Below are 9,079 nucleotides of genomic sequence, written 5' to 3' on the forward strand. Positions count from 1 at the left end.
AGGTCCTGGCCATGTGGATGGGGTCAAGCGGCCATTTTGAAGTCAGGCAGTGTGCTTTGTGCCATAGGCCCACCCAGTCTGCTCTGATTTCATTCATTATGCCCTGGGGCCCTAGAACTCCCGCGGATTTACCGAAAATCTGCAAGTTCACGAGCTGCAGATTTTTTTGCTTGTGTTCGCACTGCTCGCGTCCCTCGCTGCAACAATCTCGCACTCGCGAAATTGCACAAATTACAATTCTGCACATGATGAATTGAAAACCATCAGCAGGAACCATAAGGAGTCCATTTTGTGGGGGTGGGTGCCCACCCCCACAAAATGGGGTGCCATAGGCCTGCACCCAGTGTGCTCTGATTTAATTCATTATGCCTAGTGGTCCCAGAATCGGTCTGTTCGCGGATTTTGCGGGTTTTTCGCCACGTTCGCGTCGTGAAGCAACAATCTCGCACTCGCAAAATTGCAAAAATTGCAATTCTGCACCAGAAAACCACCAGCAGGCAGCATAAACCTTCTGAAACTTGATGGATGGCATTGGATTGTGGTGATTTGTGTTGTGTTTTTTGATTTTTTGGAGTAGGGGTTGGGGGCTGGCTATGTTGGTGGGGGCCATTTTGAGGCATGGTCCTGGCCATGTGGATGGGGGTCAAGCAGCCATTTTGAAGGCAGGCAATGAGCTTTGTGCCATAGGCCTGCACCCATTTTGCCTTGCTTTCACCCATTGTGCCTAGGTTGAGTCAGTGGTACATGAAACTACAACCCTCTCTGTGGGCTCTCTTGGATCAATGTTAAATTCCTGTTTCCCAAAAATTTAGCAATTCTTATTTTTGATATTTCCATATTGTGGTGTGCACGTGTGTATTCATAAATGCCTACTTGCAAACTATTAATTGAAGCGCTACATATGCAACATATATTTAACTGATGTTCCTCTGTCTTCGTTTGCTTTTAGGTGCACAAAGTCAAGAACTCCGCATCATCGTTGAGCATCAGTGCCAGGAAGAAGTCCTGCTGCGGCCTGCTGTTCCGACATCTGAAGAAGATGGGTCCAAAAAGAGGTGGCCGTAGCTCCTCTTGCAAGAAAGATGTCTCTACTAAGGAGAAGAAGAAGCAAGTGGCACCACTTACCAAGGAGACTGGTGCCTCGACCACTACATTTTTGTGGAAAAATCAAAAGTCCACCATGAGTGCTGCACAGGTAGCCTGTTTAGTGGTTGAATCACCAACGACCAGTGATGTTGGCTCATCGCAAGAAAGTAGCAGCACACAATCAACACAGGTTGTAACTCATCTCACAAGTACTAATGAACAACCAAAGCCGCAACAACAACTGCATGGGCTACTAGTAGAAGCACAAGTACATGCGCAAGGAGCTGGCCGAGAAGGAGAAGGCCGAGAAGGAGCTGTCCGAGAAGGAGCTGGCCGAGAAGGAGAAGGCCGAGAAGGAGCTGGCCGAGAAGGAGAAGGCCGAGAAGGAGCTGTCCGAGAAGGAGCTGTCCGAGAAGGAGCTGTCCGAGAAGGAGCTGTCCGAGAAGGAGAAGGCCGAGAAGGAGAAGGCCGAGAAGGAGAAGGCCGAGAAGGAGCTGTCCGAGAAGGAGCTGTCCGAGAAGGAGAAGGCCGAGAAGGAGAAGGCCGAGAAGGAGAGGTCCATGGAGAGTTGCAAGTAGAGGTCAGTGAAGAGGCCCATGTAGCGGCGCATGGAGCGGTGCAAGTGGCCACAATGGTTGTTCTTCCAGAAGTAGGGGCACAGGAGGAAATTGACTTTGGAGCCGGGGTATCATGTCAGGAAGACGAAGCCACTCCTCCTGATGATTCATTTTCTCCCAGCTCCCCAGCAAGGAAAAGATCAAGGAGGGTGTGTAGAAGTTCCTCTTCAAGCCCCGCTCCATCAGATGATCTGGATCTAGAATGGCAACCATCTCCGACGTCTGAGAGGGAGGCACACCATGAGCTGAGAAAGGTATCAAATGTTAAAAGGAAGGGCCCCGGAAAGCTTATGGATCCGAACGTCGGACTTGATGAAGTGGTGCATTCTGATGTTGATGAACAGGATGACAGCAATGACCTAGTTATCACACACGTCATTCCAGCCACACCGGCCGTGCAGCAGACAGACATCATGCTGAGCGTGACCCTGGCGACGTGGCACTGGTAGCACCACCAACGCAGTCAAGTAGTACAACAAGGCCAACAAAACCTACAGCTCCCATATTTTCTCCCCAGAGGGGACCTCCATCCAGCTCGACTCCCTCAAGTAGGGTTGCTGCAATAATTGCACAACCCAGTAGATGTCTGCAAGGCTCATCCACCACTGCTTCATCTGGCATTGGCAGTATCACCTCGTGCGGCAAAACCAGAAGTTTCTAGTCCCCAGTTTGGAACTTTTTTAGTGTCCATGCAAAGCATGATAACCTAGCCATTTGTTCCATTTGTACGACTACAGTTAGCCGTGGTAAGATTGGTACCAACTATGGTACCGGAGGCCAGATAGGTCATCTTGAAAGAAGGCACGCTGTCGAATGGTTTGCGCACCTAGCAAACATCAAGGGAAAGCAATCCCAAAGGGCAAGTGGCCAAAATATACCCGTACTAGGTGTTTCATCTGGAGATGACGGGGAGGTAGAAGAAGCGTCAGACATTTGTCCGGGCGCACCCAGTACCCCTGGCAGCACCACACCCTCCAGAACACATAGGAGGCACACAGAGAGTCTGGGAGACACACCAATGCGGAAAATGTCAACACTGAGCAGAAGTGGGTCGAAGAAGGCATCAGCATCATCCAGTAAATTTGTCCAGCGCACCATTACAGACATGTTCTCCGCAGATGCGCCATTTCAACGCAACCACCCAATTGTGCACCTGTATAACACTAAGCTGGCTAAAATGCTAGCGGTGGACCTTCTCCCTTTTTCGTTTGTCGAAGGTGTGGGTTTTCTTGAACTCGTGGCAACACTGGCCCCTAAATGGAAGGTTCCTAGCCGGTTCTATTTTGCCAGGGTTGCTGTTCCAGCACTACATACAGAGGTGCTTGAGTTGGTTGGGGCAGCTTTGCAGAAGAGTGCTGTTCACACTATACACCTGACAACAGACATGTGGACCAGTTGCCAAGCCCTTGATTACATGTGCATCACTGCACACTGGGTCTCTTTTTCAGGGGTTGCAAAACAGATAAATGCAGATGGTGACTTGGTCGAGATTTTTAAGGGTGCTCGTAAACATGCAACATTAGCCATGTTTGGCATGGAGAAAACTCATACTGCAGAGAACATTTTGGATGACTTTAACAAAAAGGTCTTGAAATGGCTGCCCCCAAGAAATTGCAAGGTTGGTTATGTTTCTACTGATAATGGCAGCAATGTAGTTAAGGCCATGGCGGACGGTGACTATTTCAGAGTGCCGTGTTTGGCGCACTGTATGAACCTGGTCGCGCAAAAGTTCTTGAAAAAAGAACTTGCAGTCGACAAAATACTGACCATCTGCAGAAGAATATGCACACATTTCAACCATTCTTTTAAGGCCCGGAAGGAGCTGAGGCGCCAGCAAAATGTACGTAGAATGCCAGTGAAAGCACTTATCCAGGAGGTGGCAACACGTTGGAACTCAACCTTCTACATGCTTGAGTGTCTGCATGACCTGTTTCCAGTAGTCAATGAGTATTTCTACAACCTGGGTGGTGATACGACAGAAATTATGCTAGCGGTGGAGCAATGGCAGCTAGTTAAAAGCCTGACAGACATGCTTCGTCCTTTTGAGGTCTTCACGCGTGAAGTCAGCAGGGAGGACTGTTCTTTGAGCAAAGCTATCCCATTGTTGCTAAAGCTCGAGCACCAAGTCAAGGTGGTGTCTTCAGAATTAAAGGATGCTGGAAAGAATGAAGCATATGAGTTGGCGCAGAGATTATTACAACGCCTAGTTAGCAATAAACGGCTTGTAAATATCAAGAAACAACAGCACTACATTTGTGCTACTATTCTGTATCCACGTTACAAAAAGCCATCGTTTGGCAAAGTATTAATTCCTTTTGAAACTTCAGATGTTACAGAGTACAAAGGTTGGCTAGCTCAGTCAGCCATTCGTTTTGAAAGAGAGCGGAAGGAAACTGTAGGAGAAGACAGTACTAGTGAATCAGCAGGCCATCAGGCGTCCCAAAAAAGCACTTCTGTACCTGTGGCAGAAGTGAGTGTCTTTTCCTCTGAGCCGTTTAACCACACAAGCAACCGTATCATCTGCACCAGGCACAGGCGATATGTCTGAAGAGGATTGGCTAAGTCAGCTAGGGTTTCCTTGTCCCAGAAAGGACACAGAAGTGCAAAGTGCAGGAATCCGGGAGAACATTGTTTCAATGGTGCAGGCCTACCTGGATGACTCAACAGCGGTCAATATTACTGAGGACCCATTGGCATATTGGCATGGGAAAAGAAACATATGGCGAGAGCTCACCAACCTGGCTATCAATTACTTGTCTTGCCCACTCGCAAGCGTGTCTTCAGAACGTGTTTTTAGTTCTGCTGGTGGCATTGTGACTTCCAAAAGGTCCCGCCTCTTGCCCGCAAATGTGGAGCGGCTCCACATGATAAAGATGAACCAGCACTTCATACCACCAGATTACAAAGTACGAGAATGCACGCAGGAAGAAGAGGACACCAACCTACCTGAGGAAAGTTCTCCTCAGTTACCAGAAGTACTACCGACTGAATTTGCAGAGTATGAGGACGAGTTCTGCTTCCCTGACAGCGAGTTCTGAAAATGAGTCAGCGATTCATTAACTTTATTTTTCGTCCTTATTCACTTTTATTCCTGTGTGTCTGTCTTTCTTTGTTTAGCAAGTGCTTGATCCCATTCACAACAAAACTGTAATCACCCAATCAAACAACAAGCCCATCAGCAGAACTGTCTTGATTTTGATGCCGCAGCATTCCTCAGGTTCACAAGTTAGTTGCCAAGAACTCAGTCCTGGTCGTCTATCCTCCTCCTCCAGACTCACCCTATCCATTTCCCGTAATGCTGATGCCTGGATTCCGCACAATGAAGAAATTTACGTTGACGAGTCCCCTAAAGAGGTACTGGAAGTAGTGAGTCCTCATTTAAATACATTTTGCTAAGTGTGGCTTTTTTCCCGGATTTGCTTTTTGGCTGTTTGGGGGGTGTCAAACTTGTTTGCGCTTGGGTTAACGGGTCTTGGCTGGGCCATTGCTGGCAAGGTCTATTAAGGGATGAAATTGGTTAGGAGGAAATGGGAGGTGAAAACGTTTAGGTGTTATTGCTCGCTTGCCTATCATAGGGTTGCTGTCTGTGGGGCTTCTAGGGTTTTGGGGTCTGTGAGCACGGCTGCCACATTTCTAATGTTGATTGCTTTTGTTTTGCAGAAAATCCACGCCGGGAAACTCCAGTTGGGGCCCTGCTGCAGAACGCTTTAGGACACTGTGAATTCCAGGTGGAGAGTAGACAGCCCTCAAACACAAATTACAGGTAAGATAAGCGTTTGGATGGGAGGTAGTATAATGGAGTATTAGGAGAGGTGAGAGAGTGACAGTGGTACTAGTAAAGTCCTAGGACTCTTGATTTAAGAAACTCTGTGACAGGCATTTAACTTTGGAAAACATTTGGCCAATTACACGTGAACCAACACAATGACAGTGTTCAGTAAAACGAACTTACTGCAAAACCACCACCCACCAGGCTCAAAAGTAGTAAAAAACAGGTTTGCTAAGATAAAGTTTGAAAAAGTATATTTTTATATCCCTAACAAAATAATCTCCCGCAAGACCCTCCCTAACCCCAACAAATAAATAGTCCTTCAAAAGTCCCCAAAAACCCCAACTTCCAATTCCCACCCCCCAAAAGTCTCTAAAAAAGGGGCAAGGGACACTCTAGGGATGCATGGTGTGGACTTTGGCCTCCAGGGCCTTAGGGCCAGGGCTTCGTACTGCTCCCGGAGGATGGCGTGGTCTAAGCGGAGGCCCTCCAACAAATTTTGATATTCTTTCAACTTCCGGACCTCCGCCTCCAGGTCGGACACTCTGTGCATTGCACGGCGCAAGCGAGCCTTTAGAGTACTGTGAGGGGCAGCCTTTGCTGCTCGGCGGTGGCGTCTGCCAGCCCGGCTCCGTATCGCCGGAGCACTGCGCTGACCGGCAGAACGTGGGGTCACGGAGGAGGATGCAGGTGTCCCATTCGATGTACTGGACTGCGTGTCCTCCCCCTCCAGTTCCACCAGCCGCCGATATTGGGCAACAGTAGCATCCAGCCTCCGTTGCCGGGCCAGTAGAGCCTTCATACTTCTTGATGGTTTTGATGTTTTAGTATTACCAACTATATGAAGAAAGAAAGACATAATCTGTAACCAATGCTCTTTAAGAATATGATTAACACAAAATGATTCAGCAGAAAGTTGTGTCACAGTACAACTAGCAACTAGCCAGCGCAGTACAAAACTATTGAGGCCAGTATCATGGGCGTCTGCAGGGAGGGGCAAGGGGGGGCACTTGCCCCCCCCCCCCCGGATCGCAGGTCCATCCAGTGCTGGCCCAGTGACAAATTACAATATGGTAATTACAGCAGGCTGGGACCGACAGACATATAGAGGCAGAGACAGGGACAGAGAGATAGAGAGGGAGATGGCGAGGGAGAGAGAGAGAGGGATTGAGACTGAGGGTGACGGAGGGAGGGAGACAGAGAGGGAGACAGAGAGACGGAGACAGAGGGAGACAGAGAGACGGAGACAGAAGGAGACAGAGAGACGGAGACGGAGGGAGACAGAGAGAGAGGGAGACGGACAGAGTGAGTGAGACAGAGGGAGAGAGAGAGAGGGGGAGAGAGAGCAAGAGAGGGAGACAGGCAGAGAGGGCGGGAGACAGAGAGAGAGAGGGAGGGAGGGAGACAGAGACAGACAGAGAGACACAGACAGAGACAGATGGAGGCAGAGACAGGGAAAGGGGCAGACAGGCAGAGACAGACAGAGAGACAGAGAGGGAGACCGAGGGAGGGAAACAGGGACAGATAGCGACAGGGACAGACTGACAGATGGGGGCAGAGACAGGGACAGACAGAGAGGAAGACAGAAGGAGAGAGAGAGAGGGAGGGAGCCAGAGGGTGACAGAGGGAGGGTGAGGGAGGGAGACAGAGAGAGAGAGACAGCGAGGTAGAGGGAGACACAGGGAGACAGAAAGAGGGAGACAGAGAGAGAGAGAGAGAGGGAAACAGAGAGAGGGAGGGAGACAGGGAGAGAGGGAGGGAGACAGAGAGAGAGGGAGGGAGAGAGACAGATAGAGAGACAGAGAGAGAGAGAAAGAAAGATGTGTGTAATGTATATGCCAGGTCTGGTGGCTCAGTGGACGAAGGCATCCGCTGCAGGGGCATGAGTTCAACCTCATGGTCATTGTTTTTTTTGTTGCTCTAGATCCACCCCCCTCCCCCACTGACCCTGCCCCCTTCAGTGCGGCCCTTGGCCACAAACCACACTGTCAATTTGGCCCCGAGAGAAAGTTTGTGAGGACCCATGCTCTATAACCACATCCTCCTGATTTAGATTGAATTGTTTTTTTTCTGGCATTTTTTGTTTTTCCCTCTGTTTTAATGTAGTTGCCAGGTCGTCTGCTGTGGTGCCGCACAAGATTTTTCTTTTCCCCCTATGGGGTTCTTTGTTTATTTAAGCTCTATGTCGTGTTAGATTTAAAAAAAATGTATGTAATACTTGTGCTAAATCATGTCAGGACTCAGGAGATGGTGATGATGTTGCCCCCCCCACCCCCCGGAAACATTTCATAGTATTTTCGTAGTTTATCCAGTGACCGTCTACTCTCTGTAGATACACATCATATGCTATCTAAGAGTCAGATAGTACCATGATCCAGCTTACCTCCACCCGCCAGCACCACTGTCTGTTTCCTCACAGTCTCTTCTTTGGCCACTTGCGCCGCCTCCTCCCCAGAGTTGTCCTCAGACTCGGAGTCGACCACCACCACCACATCCGAGCTGGCCCCACCACCAGATGTTCCACCTACAAAGTAGATTTAAGAATGTTAGATTACACCACTCACTAGTATTTGTTCTAGGAATGAAGAAATGTGAAAACAACAGAAAAAGTAATTGATTGTCTACTATAGTCTAAAGTAAAAATGTCCCTCCTTCCACGGAAGGCTGTTGTCTTGCTGCACTTTTTTGTCACAATTGATGAATGCTTGCTTAATTTTAACACACACCATTTTTCTCTGAACAGACAGAAGCTGGACTTCTAAGGACAAGAGCAACATCAACTTCAAACCAGGTGAAAGCTCGGCTTGACCACAAGAAATGTGTTCCATTACTCATCAACTCAGCACCAAGCACTTTTCCATTTCCAGCTAACTTAATTTTAATATATGTGTTTACTTTTACTTTTAATAAAGCTTTTAAACTTGAATAGACTCTGTGGTTTTTGGTCTTCCAGACTAGAGTGACTGAGCAAAAGGTTTTGCAAATTTTGGCAAGGAGGAGTCCGTGCCGCTGACACTACCAGGTTTATACAGTGTGCCAAACACGCCACTCTGAAATAATATTACTCTGGTGTTTAGTGTCCATAGTTCGGTTTGTGGAGAATTGTCCCTGCAACAGTAGTATTATGGATTGTGCTCCTATCTAAACACTATTTCGAAAAAATTAAATTAGGAACGCTTGGACAACAGTAGGTCCTCTATATTTAAATGAAAACTGGGGCCAGCAAAGGAGCACTCGCCGCCCTGGCCTGCATCCTCCTCCTCTGGAGCCACAGCATCCTCCTGTTCCACTTCCGTCTGGGGGGACCTGACGTACAACATGAAAGAAAGAACAGAAAACATTGATGATTGCTGCTTGTCGATGTCCTTGTCAACCAAATCAAACATTAGAAAGAACAAGAACCAACTATTTCAGCCAAAAAGAGGGCTACAAAGGAAGGACTGCACCTGAGCCTCTACTCTAGGGGCAGATTTACAAGCCCCTTGCAGCTCTTTTGCTCTGTTCTTGCGTCACTTTTGTGACGCAGCGCCACAACAAGAGAGGCGCCATGGTGTGGCGTATATTAACAACGTGACGCATATGGGAGATGCATACCATTTCAAAGCCC

Source organism: Lissotriton vulgaris, chromosome 7 (assembly GCF_964263255.1).
Source record: "Lissotriton vulgaris chromosome 7, aLisVul1.2, whole genome shotgun sequence".
Classification (NCBI taxonomy): domain Eukaryota; kingdom Metazoa; phylum Chordata; class Amphibia; order Caudata; family Salamandridae; genus Lissotriton; species Lissotriton vulgaris.